Raw genomic sequence first — 17,120 nt, 5'->3', positions numbered from 1 at the left:
GAGTTATTTGTCCAAATCATCTCTGACTCGAAGATGATGCTAAGGTCAAAATAATGTCGCCTACGCAGGCAGATTATTATTCAAGACGTTTGTACTCTATAGTACTGTGTGTAGTCGATAATATTATGCGGTATTAATTTTATTATGTTATCGACTTACTCACGTAACTGTTTGACGAGGAACTCGACTAGTTTAGAGCTCAAGCCATGCTTTTTTTAGGGGGAAAATTCATCCAATGTCTTCTCCCATAGTACTGTGTGTAGTCGATAATAATATGCGGTATTAATTATTATGTTATCGACCTACTCACGTGTTTGACGAAGAACTCAACTAGTTTAGAACTCAAGCATGTTTTTTAAGGGAGGCAATCATCCAATGACTTCTCCCGCCTTGAGCGTGGTAAGGGGAGTATCAGATTCTTATTGACTAAATACCACCCCGTTCCTAGTCCTGCTTTTCGAGTCTGATCCATAAACTCGCTTGGTAGTCCGCAGCTCCGGATCAGGCATCAGTCCCAATGGGACTCATCTGTGGTGGTGGCTGATAATAAGGATGAGATTTATAAACGAACAGATGAAACTAAAGTGTCATATAGCAAGAAATATCTGTATAGTAAGTATTATTAGTGACTATAAAACTGTGACTATTTTGTATGACAAGGGCACGGACTCGAGTCCGTGGAGAATAAAAAATCTTAACATGAAAAAAAAAGAAACTCAAATAAAAGACCAGAAAAGTTTAACAAAAGAATGGCGGAAATTACTAGTCAAGTAATTCCTTTTTCCTTGCCTTTCATTATCGAAACTAAACGTGCAATATTATCTGTTTGTTGCCACACAAGTTTAAGTATGGGAGAGCCATGCTTCGGCACGAATGGGCCGGCTCGACCGGAGTGATACCACGGCCTCACCGAAAACCGATGTGAAACAACGCTTGCGTTGTGTGAGTGAGGTTACCGGAGGCCCAATTAACCCCCGTCCCAATCTCCGATTCCCCAACAACCCTTAAATTCCTAACTCCCAAAAAGGCCGGCAACGCACTTGTAACGCCTCTGGTCATTTACCGGCGATACGTATGCTCCATAAAAAAAAACACAACACAAAATCATTAAACCCGCTACAAACTACAAGGAAACGACTATAACAATAAATAAAACCGTCATTGTTTCCCGACCATTTTAGCACTTTCTTTTTATTATACTTAGTTAAGTACCTTCCGCGACATTTCACCACATTTTACGCAACGAAACCGACAAGCATAAAAAAATTCGAATCGATATAAAAAAAATCAACAAGGAAACAATCGATTATAAAAATAAAATCGATACGATCACGTCCCTACAAACAACAATTGATCCGACGGAAGCGCCAATGAACTTGGCGGGAAGCGGTCGTGGGTAATTTAAAAAGAGAATTCTTTGCCGAGGTTAAAACCTCCTTGTTGTTATTGACATTAATCGAGGGAGACACATTTATTTGGGCTGGCAAGGACGTGTTATTTTGGGCACAGATAAAAAATTACGCGATTAAAAAATGAAGGAAGTGAATTTATCAATATATGTTTTTAAGGGTTATTGCGAATATTAATAGCTTGAGGGCATGTCCTAGACCTGAAAATTTCAGACATTATGAGTCATCATGACCTCATCCAGTCGGTATTATGGCCGTCTGCTTTATTACTTAAAAGTAAATTATTTATTACATGAGACTTATAATACAAATGGTGAAAAGTGGGTGTAACTACATTGTACAGTAGCATTATATGCCGTAATATGTGCACCTCTGCCTATCCTTTCGGGAATAAAAGGCGTGGCGTTACTTTTTTTTTGTAAATTATTTATTGACTGCCTGCCTTAGTCGAGTGGTCGTAAGTGCTACTGCCCGACAAAGGGTCTCGGGTTCGATTCCCGGGTCGGGCAAAGTATTATTGGGCTTTTTTAATTCTATTTACATTTGTTATCAAGGGTCCGTGCCCTTTTCGTACATTTTTTTACAATAAATCTTATCAATATAGTCCCTACGTTGCACACTACAATAACATACACTTGCACATGACACTCAGACCAGGAACAACAATTTATGGATCACACAAAGAGTTGCTCAATGCGGGAATCGAACTCTTTGCGTGGCAGCCAGTTGCCCAGCCAAAGCGCAAACCGTGCAGTGCAATTGCTTGATCAACGCAGCAATTCGTTTCCTTTGTTTTGTTTTATTTCCACTCAAATAACTACAGTTTTCAGTTTGTATAAGCACAGGTAATTATTAGTTAGCTGATAGGGTTTCAAAAACCCATAACTTTCTTTCTATAATCTCGTTAAGACAAATTAAGAACGGAAGGCAAGCGAAACCGTAGTACAGAACCAGTCCATAATAATTATTATTACACCTCACTTAACATGGCTGTATGTAGGCTTTCCTTCGCCTTGATTTTTGTTGTAATATAAATTCGTGCCTTCTATAGTCTATGCTCACATACTTACTAAACATTGCTTAGTCTATGTCAACTCTCTATTCTATCCTCTTTGCCATCACTAGCGTAAGAAAGCGCTGTGTAATTTTACTTTAAATAAAATTATACCATAGAAGTTTTAAGCCAAGTTATTTAATTTAATGAACAACCATTTTTTAAATATTTATGTTATCTGTGGTATCTTTAACCAAATAGGTATGGCGCTGTCGAAGCGTTTGACTGCACGGTTGGTGCGGTGACTGAGCAACCGGCTGCCGCGTAACATGTGGCGGGTTCGATTCCCGCACGGAGTAACTCGTTATGTGATCCACAAACTGTTGTTTCGGGTGTGATGTTTATGTAAACTTGTATGTTCGTCGTAAACGTATCCACGACACAGGAGAAAACCGAGTTTAGGGCAACGTTTTTGTACAAAAAAAAGTGGCAATATTGTTTCCTACGTAGATTTTCTTCAGTGTATTGAAAAAATATAGCAACTTTATGTTTTATTTACTTTACCAGTAAAAAGTTAAAACCAACATCTTGTTTATTACCTGCAAATAAAAAAGAGTATTTGTTAGTATAACATCAATTAAAATAAAATCACAATGGCCTAAATGAATCATATAACAACAAGGTAACTATGACAACGCAGTCACCGGATTTTCTAGGAAAAAAGAATGAAATAATATTCTAGGAAATAGGTGAGAATAATATGAAAAAAAAAAACAATCAGTAAACAACCTTTTGTTAAGCACTGAGCACAAAAACTCAGTGCCTAACTACCATTAGTTAGTTGCAAGTAGGGAATGCAAATCTTGTGAGATTAGGGCTTAAGCGAGATCTAGCGAGATGTTGTAGTAATAATAGTTTTGTATGTTTTTGTGCAAATAATTATAATATTCGGATAAATTATGAAAAAAGCTATAAGATACAAGATAAACATTTATTTTTACGATTTTTTCGGATGAAAATCCTTATAATATTGTACAAGCCACGAGAAATAAACCATTAAACCTATCATTATTTTAAAATATAACCAAATTACCTTGATTTACTCAATAAATCAATTATTAACATAATAAAAATACGTCACCAAATCACGACAAAACTTCCTATATAGTATATAATATAATTACCATTATCTACATAACACATATTAACTACTTATAACAAGCATAACACACAATAAATATTTACACAATTGGTTAAAAATAACTTCTTTAAACAGTTCGTAGATATAGGTCAGGTATTTCGTCAGCACTAACACAGCCCGGCTAGCTCAGTCGGTAGAGCATGAGACTCTTAATCTCAGGGTCGTGGGTTCGAGCCCCACGTTGGGCGAAATCTTTTTGTTACTGAATTTTGTATAAAAACATTTTTTTCTATATTTTTAATGCTTTTTTACTGATTTTAACCGATAATTTTGACTTAAAATAACTTATTTTTGAACATCGCGTGACGCCACTACTAGGTACATTCTTATACGTACTTAGAAATGACGTATTTGCTCCCACTCCTAAACTTTGATTCGTTTTATCTAAGTATTGTTATCTTATATGACAAAATAAAAAATACGTGTCTAATATTTTTTTATTACCTAACTGACGGACTAAATAGATTTTTAATTTTCATACCCCGTCATCATCCCTATTAGCTAGATCGGCTTTTAAATCTCTCCCATGTTTACTTACTAAGAAATATGATAATATAAACAGTTACGAAGTTATTCTTCACACTTGACTAACCTATTCGACTTCCGTCTGATGCAAAACGTTTAACAAAGAAAATACAATCTTATTTCTATGTCGCTAAAGTCGATTTTAATTGACCACGTATATACGGTATATAATATAAACGCCTGCCAAAGTAAACACAATCTTATGTCTTTGTAACTAAAGTCGATTTTAATTGACCACGTATATAATATAGCAAAATGTTTGTTAAGGTAAAATGAGACGTATTATTAGTTCGAAATAAAGTTTATTGTCGAAAACTTGACGTCTGACAAAGTAAACGCATTCTTATATCTTTGGTACTAAAGTCTATTTTAATAAAGCATTGAAATTTAACTCATTTAAAGTGTAAGAAAATCTTTGTCAAGGTAAAATGAGACGTATTATTAGTACAGAATAAAGTTTACTGTCGAAAACTTCCTCAGATAAAATTGTGTGTTCGAATTTCTATTAACTACATTTAATTTAAAATCAAACTTATTTTTTCATAAATTAAGCTTAATTTTCCTTATCAAATAAAGATAGACTTGGAGCTTTTCATGTACAATGCAATTAGAACCTTATGTATTAGAACATTTGGCATATTTCCAGAAAATAGCAAAAGGACTCATCCCGATTCCTAGAAAAACTAACTTAATCATCATTTATTTGTATTTTCACTCAAACTCATCAAGCTACGGACAACCAGTATAAACTGACCGTCGAATGTACGGAAAGATCGTACAAAGCGAGACCATGGTAAACTGGTTTTATATAGCTCGCTCAATGCGTGTCACAGTGGGGAATAAAACCAGTATAAACTGACCGTCGAATGTGAGAAAAGACCATACAAGGCGGGGTCAAGGTAAACTGGTTTGTATAGCTCGCTCAATGCGTAGTTACCCAGTATAAACTGACCGTCGAGATGTGGGAAAGATCCAAAGCGAGGTCAGGGCTGATGCCCGCTTCGGAGCTGCGGATAACCAGTATAAACTGACCGTCGAATGTAGGGACAGATCGAACAAAGCGGGGTCAAAGGGTTTTTAGTCAGTAAGAGTCTGACACTCCCCCTGCCGTCGAATGTACGGAAAGACCAGGGCGGGATGAAAACTGGTTCATTGGATAGATTTTCCCCCATCAAAAAAAAAGTGGAATATAACCCAATATAAACTGACCGTCGAATGTGTCGAAAGATCGTACAAAGCGGGTTCATGATAAATCAAGGTTATTTTCTTTTTTATCCCTTTAACTGAATATTAGTGTTACATTGTTCTCACATAGTTGAAGCAATCGAAACAATGTAACCAAGAATTGTATTGTGAATCTGATTGAAAAAGAAGAACCTATGGAGTTTCTTGCTCGTTCTTCTCCATAGGAATCTACACTTTGGAACGAGCAAATAGAGCAACTAGAGGACTGACCGATAGACAGACGTTATAAATATCAAAAATGTTTTCCTGGTCTACTTGAAATAAATAATTTTGACTTTGACTTTGCAGAAAGATCGTACAATGAAAGACCATGGTAAACTGGTTTTTATGTAGCTTCATGTCAAGTAGCTATGATGCGATATGACGTCATCCATGGGGGTGACGGCGACGTCTAGGCGGGGACGAAATACCATCGACAACAAAGGTTATGTAGGGTGGCGATTATTTATATTGGTTTGGTATTTTCTTGGCAGATTTTTACGCATCAGCGTCTAATGAGAATGCCATGTTGGAATCTTATCTATACTTACTAATATTATAAAGCTAAAGAGTTTGTTTGATTGTTTATTGAAACGCACTAATCTCCGGAACTACTGGTCCGGTTTGAATGAGTAGATTTGTGATGCATGGTAAACAATCGCCGCCAGCCATGCCACCCATGGACACCCGAAACACTACAGGCGTCACAAGTGCGTTGGTCGGCAATTCTTTTGGGGGTTAGAAATTCAATGGCTGTCGGGGTATTGGGGATTGGGAAGGAAAGTAATTGGGCCTCTGGTAACCTCAATCACAAAACGCAAGCATTGTTTTACGTCGGCTTTCTAGGAGGCCGTGGTATCACTCTGGTGGAGCCGGCCCATTCGTGCCGAAGTATGGCTTTTCCATAAAATAAAAAGTCGCACGACCGTCATACATTATTTATTTATTTAATCCGTGCTATCACTGAGAAATTTAGGCATTGGGAAGGTAGGTATTTTATTTTGGTGTCTGTATCGCAGTTAAGTATATTTATATGCATGTAATAAAATATTATTTATTATATTATTATTTATTATTATATTTATATCGGTTATTTCAATATTACAAACAGACACTCCAATTTTATTAATTAGTCTAGATTGCAATCAGAATGCACAGGCAAATTGAAAAAATAATACATTTAATTTTTTTCTCACTAGTCCCCATTATTGTAAAAATACAATACATTCACCATCCTTAAAAACCATCCACGTGCTAAACATCAACTTCCATTTAAATACCTAAATAGAATTATTCACAACGCAAAGGATTCACCACCACTTGACCCAATTCTGTTAATTTCGCCATGGAAGTTCGCATTAGCACGTGGTCGGTAGATGGTTATGGAAATGTGATTAAGTTTACTAGGGAAGTATAAAATTAAAAGACTTTCTCTTTGAACCCTAAGGTTGACTGGTAGATAATGCCATATGGCATTAAATTCGCCTTATGTACCATTATTTAAGTGTATTGTGTACTTAATGTACAAAAGTTGACTGCCTCGTTGGTCAAGTGGTCGCAAGTGCGACTGCCGGACAAGGGGGCTTTTTTGGGTTTTCGAAAATTTCTCAGTGGTAGCACGGAGTGTGAAATTGTGCCCAGTATATGGCAATAGGCTCACCCCCTATTACATGGGTGTACATTGTATAGCGGTACTACGTGCCGTAATGCTACCCCTTCGGGGATAAAAGGCGTAACGTTGCAAAAAAAAGTATAGACAGTGGCTATGGCAACAATAGATGGTTTCCTTGAACCGTGACGCATCAAAAGAGAGGGGAAATAAAATTCTCCGTACAGGGGGATAATTTAACTAGATCGCTTCTATTTTCCGAGAACGGGGGGAAGGAGGGTTGTATAGACATTCGCAGAAACAGAATGGAATCTGGCATCGTGCCCAGATTTTTGGGATGATTCGTACCCTTATTACAATGTGAGTAATAACTAGGCGCCATCATTAATATAGGGTGACGGTCCACTGCAAGACTAACGCCCGAATACTGAAATGCTACTCAATTTTAAGTTGTACTTAAGTATCGTGCTATCTCTGTCATTTTATAAAGAATTGATAGAGACAGAACTAGTTTTGACAGCGTCTTGAAATTGAGTAGCATTTGAGTATTCGGACATATGGGTCTCTACTACATAAGAGGGTTTGTTTTTATAAAAAAACTATCGGGAGATAAACTAGATCAACTAAAAATCGCAGTTTACACACGTATTAATAATGGAGAAAAGCTATATTAGTTTTCAGTCATAGAGGGACTCTTCATCATGAGCAGCGTGCGCAAATGCGGCGAAATTAGTTAGTAAACCTTTTCTCCATTAAAAAAAATAAGAGGGTTCGTCATAATTTCTACGCTTCGCATGTTTATTTATGGGATAGGATCAGCGCCGCCCATGAAGGGTGTCCATGGACGGCGCAACACCAGATAACGGAGGTGGATTGGAGATCGCAGTTTAAAAGGTTCGGAGTACTGCTGCTCGGTCTCTGTCAAATGTGCGGTCTATTGGCTACTGACTACTGAGTCTGCCAATGGTTACAAAAGATATAGCAACTGCTATTGTCTCAAGTCAAAAATCAAATTAAATATTATGATTGCACGGTTGACGCAGTGGCAGGGCAACTGGCTGACGTGCAACGGATAGATTCTCGCACGGAGCAACTCTGTGTGATCCACAAATTATTGCTTCGTGTTTGGATGTCATGTGTATGTGAACTTGTATGTTTGTAAACGCACCCACGACGCAGGAGAAAATCAAAGTGTGGGACGAAGTTTTTATTAAAAAAAATCACTTAAATGCATCCATAGTGTACAGTGTGGTTTACAATTTAAATACTGTCTCTATAGTTACTTAATTAATCTTTATTTTCTTACCTGCATACTAAATAAAATAGCCGACCACAAACTTATTTAGCAGGACAAACTACCATCCTCCGTTTTCGATCTCAACCAAACAGACAGGTTACTTATCAATTATGTAAAGTTTTATACCTTGAAAACAATAGTCAATAAACAGTATAGACAGAATATATTCAGCCTACAAATATGGTATACTATTTCTACTGACCACAATGACTTGCGGTCAGTCTGTGGTTCAAGGAACATATAGTATTATTATATTCACTTATTAGACTATACTGTTGGCTTGTTACTTCATTATTTAGGTAACCTTTATTAGGAAATAGTACAAGCAGTATGGAGTTGTCAAATTATTTGGATCATTAGATTTAAAAAATGTTTTTTTTTATAACAAACTAGAATAACATCCTCAACCGCCACTTGCATTGATAATGTTTTCTGTAATTGTGACTACAAAGAAAAACATATTATAAACAGCTTGCCATCCGACTACTGTGGACTAATGGTTGCGTATAGCTCTTATTTACCTTTGCTAAAAATTCAAATAAGATTTAGACAAACTACATTTAAAAGGGGGAAATCATCAAATGACTCCCGCTCCCGCCTTGGACGAGGCGAGAGGTAGTGTCAGGCTCATACTGACGATAAACCGCCCCGTTCCTTTTTTTTTAAGGGAGGAAAATCATTCAATGACTTCTCCCGCCTTGGGAGTATCAGACTTTTACTGACTAAAACCACCCCGTTCCTACTCCTGCTTTTCGAGCCGGAGCCCCGGTAACCCGCTAGGTAGTCCGCAGCTCCGGATTATTTAGGTGGGTACCTAGATTTGCAAGTAAAACTGTGGTTGGTGAAGATATCTGCAATTCTGTTAATCGCTTCCAACCGACCGACCTTGAAGTCATTGGGGAGGCCTACATTTTTATGGAATAGCAGACACAAACTAGCAGACGAATCACCTGATGGTAAGCGGTCAGTTGCGCCCATGGACACCCGCAACACCAGATGAGTCACAGTTGCGTAGCCGGCTTTTTAAAAAGGAATACGCTCTTGTCTTGAATGTTTAAAGGTCGTATCAGTTCGGAACGATGCCTATGTGAGCTAGTGGACGTCTTGTGACTGATGTGAGGATGATGATGTATGAAAATGACATTAATTATTTAAATATTCAAGAATAACTAGGTACTATCATTAGAACTTGAGACAGGATATTTACCATGTTTATTTATGTCTATGAGTTTCCGATATTTCAGCATTGTTGCAAGCGCCATGATCACGGATGAACTGTGATAAATATCCCGTCTCAAGTTCTAATGATAGTGTTAGTGACCTTGTCAGTTTAAAAACTTAATAATAACTAGGTACTGTGACAAAGTTCGAAACACGGGCGATGATACAGTAGGTAACTACATGTAAAACCCGGTCGCTTGCAATATTTCGACCACCTTGACCTAAAAACGTTTGGCGCAGTGCGTATATTCATTCGATGTGACGAGATTTTCTCGATCTCGTGTTGGTATAATGAAGATGATTGATCAATATCAAAGTAAGACTAGATTATGAGTGTCATGTCATGTCAACATATATCATCAGAAATATACAAAGAAAAAAATCATAATCTACACATTTTTTTTAAGGCATCAGCCGGTAAACGAGCAGACGGGTAACCTGATGGTAAGCAATCGCCGTTGTCTTTTTTATGGCATAAGCCGGTAAACGTGCTGACAGATCACCTGATGGTAAGCAATCGCCGCCGCCTATGACACCCGAAACATTAGAGGGCGTTACAAATGCGTTGCCTGCCTTTTAGGGGTTACCAATTTGAGGCATACCTTAAGTTAGTTGGCGAATCGGGATTGGGAAGGGGAGTAATTGGGCTTCCAGTAACCTCACTCACACGACGCAAGCGTTGTTTCACGTCGGTTTTCTGCTCGGCCGTGGTATCACTCCGGTCGAGCCGGCCCATTCGTGCCGAAGCATTAACTGACGCATTATTTTAAAGTGAAACCCAGTTAGTTATAACATCTCCTCTTTTTAACCAAGTATTTGCTTCACGATTAGAAAACAAGTGCGAAACAAAACACCATTAACGTCCCAACCCTTGCATTACATCACCAGGCCACAGGGGTGGTTGAAGGCCACAGCACAGGGGCTCGGCTCAAGGTCACACCACACACTATGAGTCACTGGACACGGTGAGGCGTGACGTAATGCTGAACACTTACTTTCCCGACCGGATACAATATTATGAAGTCGCGTGATCGAAATTATGAATTTTGGTTTTTGAGTCATTACATTAAAGATATTGTTGAATTAAAGATTTTTTGTGTGATTATTTGTTGTAAGCTTTGTAGTTAGATTTGTATGGGATAAGCAATTAGACGGGTTACCTGATGTTAAGCAATTATGGACATCCACAACTGCAGAGGAGTACTTAATAAAACATGAGGGTTCTCAGTTTGACGTATGTAATATATTATGTACGTTTGTCCACTATTATCTCTCGACTGCCTGAACCGATTTTATGTAATTTTCAAAAAAATATAACTATTTCACTTAGGAATAAGTTTTAGTAACTATAAGTAACTAGTAAAAAAATTCAAAAATATTTCTATTTTGAATATGATACGAAACAAAAAATTGTGGGAATCGAAACCGCGATACGTCGCGCGACAGCCAGTTGCCCAGCCACCGCACCAACCGTGCAGTCTAGTCTAGTTGACTGCGCGGTTGGTGCGGTGGTCGGTGGTTGGTCCGCTACACGTCGGCCATGCAACGTGTAGCGGGTTCAATTTCCGCACGGAGCAACTCTTTGTGTGTTCCACAAATTGCTGTTTCGGGTCTGGGTGTAAACGCACCCACGACACAGGAGAAAATCCTAGTGTGGGGCAACGTTTAAAAAATACTTTAATATCCAGGTAACTTAGGTACTAGACACCCGGAGCTGCGGACAACGTGGAGCTGCGGACAACGTAACAGGTTACCGGGGCTCCGGCTCAAAGCAGGAGAAGGAACAGGGTGGTTTTTAGTCAGTAAGAGTCTGACACTCCCTCGCCTCACCCAAGGCGGGAGAAGACATTGGATGAACCCCCCCCCCCAAGAGGTACTAGACACATTTTAAAACAAACATACTAACAAACAAACTACCTACACTAACTATAATATATCAAATCCTACAACCATAATGGACTAGTTAGAAATGTACCCCGCTCACGTATAGCTTTCCACTTTCGAGGCCCGGCTGCGCTTGCGCATACAATTGTGATCAATTTATACTTTAACGTGTAGCCAGTTAGTATTTTACTGTTTCACTTTCTTCGTGAGTTGTGTATAATTTATTTATTTAGGTTTGATTTATTCGTTGGTTTAGTGGTTGTGAATGTGACTGCCGTGCTAAGGGTCTTCGGTTCGATTCTCAGAACTTAAAGTAGTTATCGTGTAATTAGGGTTGCCAACCCTGTTATATTATAACTATAGTATTGTACTATATTTCGTAAAAAAATACTATATTTCCCTCCACTTTTTGCTTTATTAATATATTTTGAATATTAATTGAAAACTGATGGAAACATACAGATATTTTTGCATTTTAACTACCATTAAATTATTCAAATCGGACCATATACTACCATAAATTAGAGTGTTCAAACAAACAAAGTCTTCAGTGTAGAAGTAGGTACATATAGATCAAAAATGTACAATTTCTGCTTACCCACAAATTATACCAGAGGCTATCACACTAAGTATTACTTCAGATCACGTCACCGCACTTCTACAGAAGCAGAACAATGGCACGCACACATACATACTGGAGCATGTATGTACACAGTGGACACGGATTAAGTAATGAATGGAGTACTTGTGTCTAAGGTTAGTGATAAGGGGATTGTGAGAATTAGCTTAGTTACAATGTTTTTATTGATAGACTTGTAACTTAAAATGAATTAATTTAATAGTGAGTTTGATGTGGGGGTTCGATATAAAAGGTAAGTAATATCTATTACGAAAAATGTTAAATGTGGCATGCGATTGTTCGAACGAGCTAATCTCCGGAACTACTGGTCCGATATAAATAATTATTTTTGTGTTAGATAGTCCATTTGTTGAGGAAGGTTATAGGCTATATAACATCACGCTACGAGCAAAAGGGGCCTAGTACAGCGTGTGGAAACGCGTAAGAGTAGCTAGTCGGGGATTAAAATTCAATGATTGCAAAAGCGTGATGTTACATAGTAAGTATCACAAGCGAAATAAATAAACTATTTAACATCATAAAACCAAAATTCAAATTCCAGTCGGTGGCCACCAATAACATACCATCAGATGACTTTTATGATGATTTTGTATTTTTTTATTTTTGTAAGGTAGTGACGAATAAGAATAACTAAGAATAGTGTCATTGGTTCGTACATCATTTTTGTTCATCTAACTACTACTACAAAAAAAATATATTAACCCTCCACGCTACACATACTCCGTGCTACCACGACATAACTAAGAAATAACTAATTACATACCCACACTAAGTACAACAAGCTGCTACATTAACAATTAGCGAGCCAACGACCATTGACCAGCTTCCTGCGGCATCACTTGCATCCTGACTCCATTGTGTCGCAATCATACCCTGATTGTTTGACAATGGTTACCATTTCTCATGTTACGTGTTTCTCCAATCCGACTTAAGCAGTCCTTAAGTATGGTGGTTAGACCTGCGAACTAACTAGCAAGTTATCGAGGCTCCAGCTTGAAAAGCAGGAGTAGGAAGGTGGTTTCTAGTCAGTAAGAGTCTGACACTCGCTTCGTCCAAGGCGGGCGAAGTCATTTGATGATTTTCCCCCCTTGATATTGAATACTCATTCGTTCTTCATGTGAAGAGGCCTTTGCTCAGCAATGAGACAGTTGTAGATCCCCGGTAAACCCGCTAGGTAGTCTGCAGCTCCGGAACAGGCATCAACCCTACTTGGCCACATCTGTGGTAATCTGATGGCTCTATGAGGCGCGCGGAAAACGTGATGCGTCGCACGGTCTTCTAGGGCTTATAGCCATGACAGTGTTACTGTCTATGAGCTTCCTCTGAATATGCAACCCTTATAGTGTTGCCATTATTTCTACGTTTGTCCTATTACTTAATAGTTAGTCTAATTTACATGAACCATTCCACCTCACGAAACACGATACACCCAAAACAGTTCGACTGCACAGTTGGCGCTGGCTGCCGCGTAACGAGTAGCGGGTTCGATTCCAGCACGGAGCAAATCTTTGTGTGATCCACAAATTGTTGTTTTGGATCTAGGTGTCATGTGTACGTGAACTTGTATTTTTCTCCTGTGTCGTGGGAAACGCACCCAAAATCCTAGTGTTTTAAAAAAAAATGGACCATCTTGCCTCACAACACTCAAAAATCTACTAAAGACAATATACAAAATAGTACACTTAATATAATCTAAAACCCTATTCTAAACAATCCAACATAACTAGTTATAAACATAAACGAACAAACAAAACTAAACTAGAGACTAGAGAGTACAAAGGGCTAATCTGTTGTGACAATTGAGGTCAATTAATACGTAGTGCGTACCAAACGGATAGATTAAAAGAAATTTAGCGTGGGCAGACGTTCACAGCGTTTTATTGGTACATAACTTTGCTGGGCGAAGTGAAAGGGTTAGGTATAGGACGCTTTGTCTTAATCAAATAATGTATCAGAGATATTGTAAAAAACATTTTTTAAAAAGAGTAACGATGGAGTTTCTTGCTCGTTCTTCTCCATTCGAAGCTACACTTTGGAACGAGCGCCTAGCTTCACTGACAGACAGACTGACGGACAATTCAATTTGACGTTTCAAAAGTGCCTTATTTAGGATTAATTGAAATAAATGCTTTGACTTTAACAAACATGAACTAAGCAGTCGGTAATAATTGGGAATCTTTCATTATAAATATTTTGGAGTAACTATTCGAAATACGACTCTACTATCGACTTAGGTTAACTGACCACGTTGCGCCATTTTTTTTATGGTATAAGCCGGTAAACGAGCAGACAGATCACCTGATGGTAAGCAATTGCCGCCGCCAATGGACACCCGAAACACCATAGGCGTTACAAGTGCGTTGCCGGCCTTTGGGAGGTTAGGAATTTAAGGTTTGTTGGAATCGAGGATTAGGAAAATTGGGAGGGCGTGCAACGCACTTGTAACGCCTCTGGTGTTTTAAGTGTCCATGGGCGACGGCGATTGCTTACCAGGTGATCTGTCAGATCGTTTACCAGCTTATTCCATAAAAAAGAAGACATAGCTTTTTTCATATTTTTTTAAACAGAAATGATGCATAACTAATCTCCTAATGTCCTATAGTTAAATCGATTTTTTTATCAAAAGTTGATTTAGTTACTAATCAATTTTCATAATCCTTAAAAACTCATCTCTTAAAAACGCTGAATCCTGGCTATCTTCGGTAGAACTACATATCATCATCTACATCAGCCAGACAAGTAATTTACGCACCAGGCCAACTCAATGATTGTTATACCTATCAGACGCGTTCACTTGCGTGAGAGATATAATTATAGCGCGGTACCTTACACGCATGCGTCCTTCCTAATGATTCTATTAACGTCGATACACCTACCTACTATAGTTACGTTTGCGCAGCGTAAAGAACGGATAGGTTGTTTATCAATACTAGTAACTACTTCTTTTTTATAGTATAAGCCGGTAAACGAGCAGACGGATCAACTGATTGTAAGCAATCGCCGACGCCCATGGACACCCGAAACACCAGAGGCGTTAAAAGTGCGTTGTCGGCCTTTTGGGGGTTAGGAATTTAAGCGTTGTAGGAAGGGGAATCGGGGATTGGGAAGTGGGGAATTGGGCCTCCGGTAACCTCACTCATACAACGAAACACAACACAAGCGTTGTTTCATGTCGCTTTTACAGTTACGTGAGTAAGCCGATATTACATAATAATTAATGTAAATAACAACATCATTAGGAAGATTAAACTAACTATTCACCTTTCGATAGCTGAAATAACCTGTTTAGAAGTTAGTTATTATCATAACTATCTTGAAGTAGCAAACAAAAATACCCTCTTTAATATACTGCTTGACAGTATATGAGATGATGTCATGTGAACTGGACGGGCGAATACATAGCTTGCCGGAATTAGGAGAAAAATGTCCTTTGTCTTCGCGAAATTGGTAATGAGATCATACGTGGAAAGCAGGAAAGGCGTGTTGTTAGTGTTATATGGTTTAGTGGGATTATACTCTTCCGTTACTAGTGCTGAGAGAGTGTTTCAAGTGTCCATGGACGGCGGCGATTGCTTACCATCAGGTGATAAATCTGTTCGTTTGCTGGCGTGTTAAATAGGCATCCTAGAGGCTCATATTCATGAGCAGCAATCCGCGAGACTGCTATTGGCTACTACTGAGTGCTCGTTCCAAAGTGTAGTTTAGTTTCCAATGGAGAAGAACGAGCAAGAAACTCCATCGTAACTCTTTTCAAGCGTTATAGACAGTAGACCTTCTACTTTTCCGACACCCTCAAGAGTAGAGCTGGTGACAAATGTACCCTTCTCAATCACCAGTAACATTCATGATAACTGGACCACCATCAAGATCTCTTTACCTAAATACCGCACACCGAAACTACCGGCATACCAGGTCAACGGTTATCTCTCGCTAACCACACATTGGCTGGCCAAAAATTAGCAAGCACTGGGGGCCTACTCTAATTCAACGAAAACGAAGTTTCGTCCGAAACTTCGCAGATTGTATACTACAATTCCATTTATTGCGAACCTTTGTGAACAAAAATGAACGAATTAAATGAAGATAAATAAATAGGTTTTGATTTGAAATTAAAAATAAAACGTTATTTTAAGTAATTTCATTAGTAAATCAATAAAACCTACGGCCGAAGATTAAACGAAACTTCGGATTCGAGAACCGGAGTAGGCCCCCTGCTAATGGTAACACCGTTACTAACGCTACAGTTGTTTTGCAATTTTAATTAATTAACATCCGTGAAATTGTAACGTGGGTGCGTGAGTAATGAATGGATGGATGGAGAGTGAAGTGTTGAGGCTGAATGCTGTAGTGATGGGTTAGGTTAACCTCAAAAAATACAACGCAAGCGTTGTGGCACGCTGGTTTTCCTGCTAGGCCATAGTATCGCTCTGCATCGAGCCGGCTTAAGTGTAGGTAACTATCCCACATGCATTCTTTAATCATAGATATACTAAATTAGGAGATTTCAGAAGTCATGTTTTTTTTTAGGGGGTACATCATCCATTGACGAGAGGGAGTATCAGGCAGAGGTCATGCTTAAACTGTTTATTTACGACATTTTGGATTCTGGTTTTTTGAGTGATTTCGATTTCATTCATATTTCGAAACATAATTACCTACTTATTTGAAATTTAGTAATTTTGCGTAATAGTTAAGAGTTATCTGATGACTTCTTCACAATATTATTTTATTAACATTTCATTTAGTAATCTACACAAAAAAATATTAACACATTTTACAAAGTGTGCTCTCTGTCTCACTACATACTCTGTGTTTTCCGTAAAAATCGCAAGTTTCAGCGTGTTCCACTAAACTCAATTAGAATGCACTCATTAGATGGAAAGAAAGCGAAAGCTTTTCACTTAGTTACTAGAAATTTTGTTGTAATAGGTACTGCAAATTGAACTACCTACAAAATTTCACATCACCTCATCAGCCTATAAATGGCCACTGCTGACCAAAGGCCTCTTCTCACACGGAGAAGGTTTTGAACATTAATCACTACGCTTGCTCAATGTGGGTTGGCGATTTTCAACTTATAATCGTAATATAATCAGAAATTATAAGCCCAGGTTTC

At 38.3% G+C, this 17,120-nt stretch overlaps 2 protein-coding genes and 1 non-coding gene across 3 annotated transcripts in view; 1 reads left to right on the top strand and 2 right to left on the bottom strand.

Annotated features, from left to right (window-relative positions):
• Window positions 1-17,120, bottom strand: part of LOC118280207 (GTPase-activating protein CdGAPr) — a 101,751-nt gene that overhangs the window by 82,554 nt on the left and 2,077 nt on the right. The window lies entirely within an intron of this gene.
• Trnak-cuu (transfer RNA lysine (anticodon CUU)) lies at window positions 3,720-3,792 on the top strand. Its single transcript has one exon. It is a non-coding gene; the product is annotated as a tRNA-Lys (tRNA).
• The window catches only part of LOC118280249 (scavenger receptor class B member 1), a 271,827-nt gene continuing 258,672 nt past the window's right edge, over window positions 3,966-17,120 (bottom strand). Inside the window, exon 14 of the transcript XR_007706557.1 lies at window positions 3,966-4,048. The gene's annotated coding sequence lies outside the window, so the exon portion shown is untranslated. The remainder of the gene's footprint in view (window positions 4,049-17,120) is intronic.

Source organism: Spodoptera frugiperda, chromosome 21 (genome assembly GCF_023101765.2).
Source record: "Spodoptera frugiperda isolate SF20-4 chromosome 21, AGI-APGP_CSIRO_Sfru_2.0, whole genome shotgun sequence".
Classification (NCBI taxonomy): domain Eukaryota; kingdom Metazoa; phylum Arthropoda; class Insecta; order Lepidoptera; family Noctuidae; genus Spodoptera; species Spodoptera frugiperda.
Note: the sequence above shows the minus strand (reverse complement) of the source record. Positions and strands in the feature narration are given on the sequence as shown.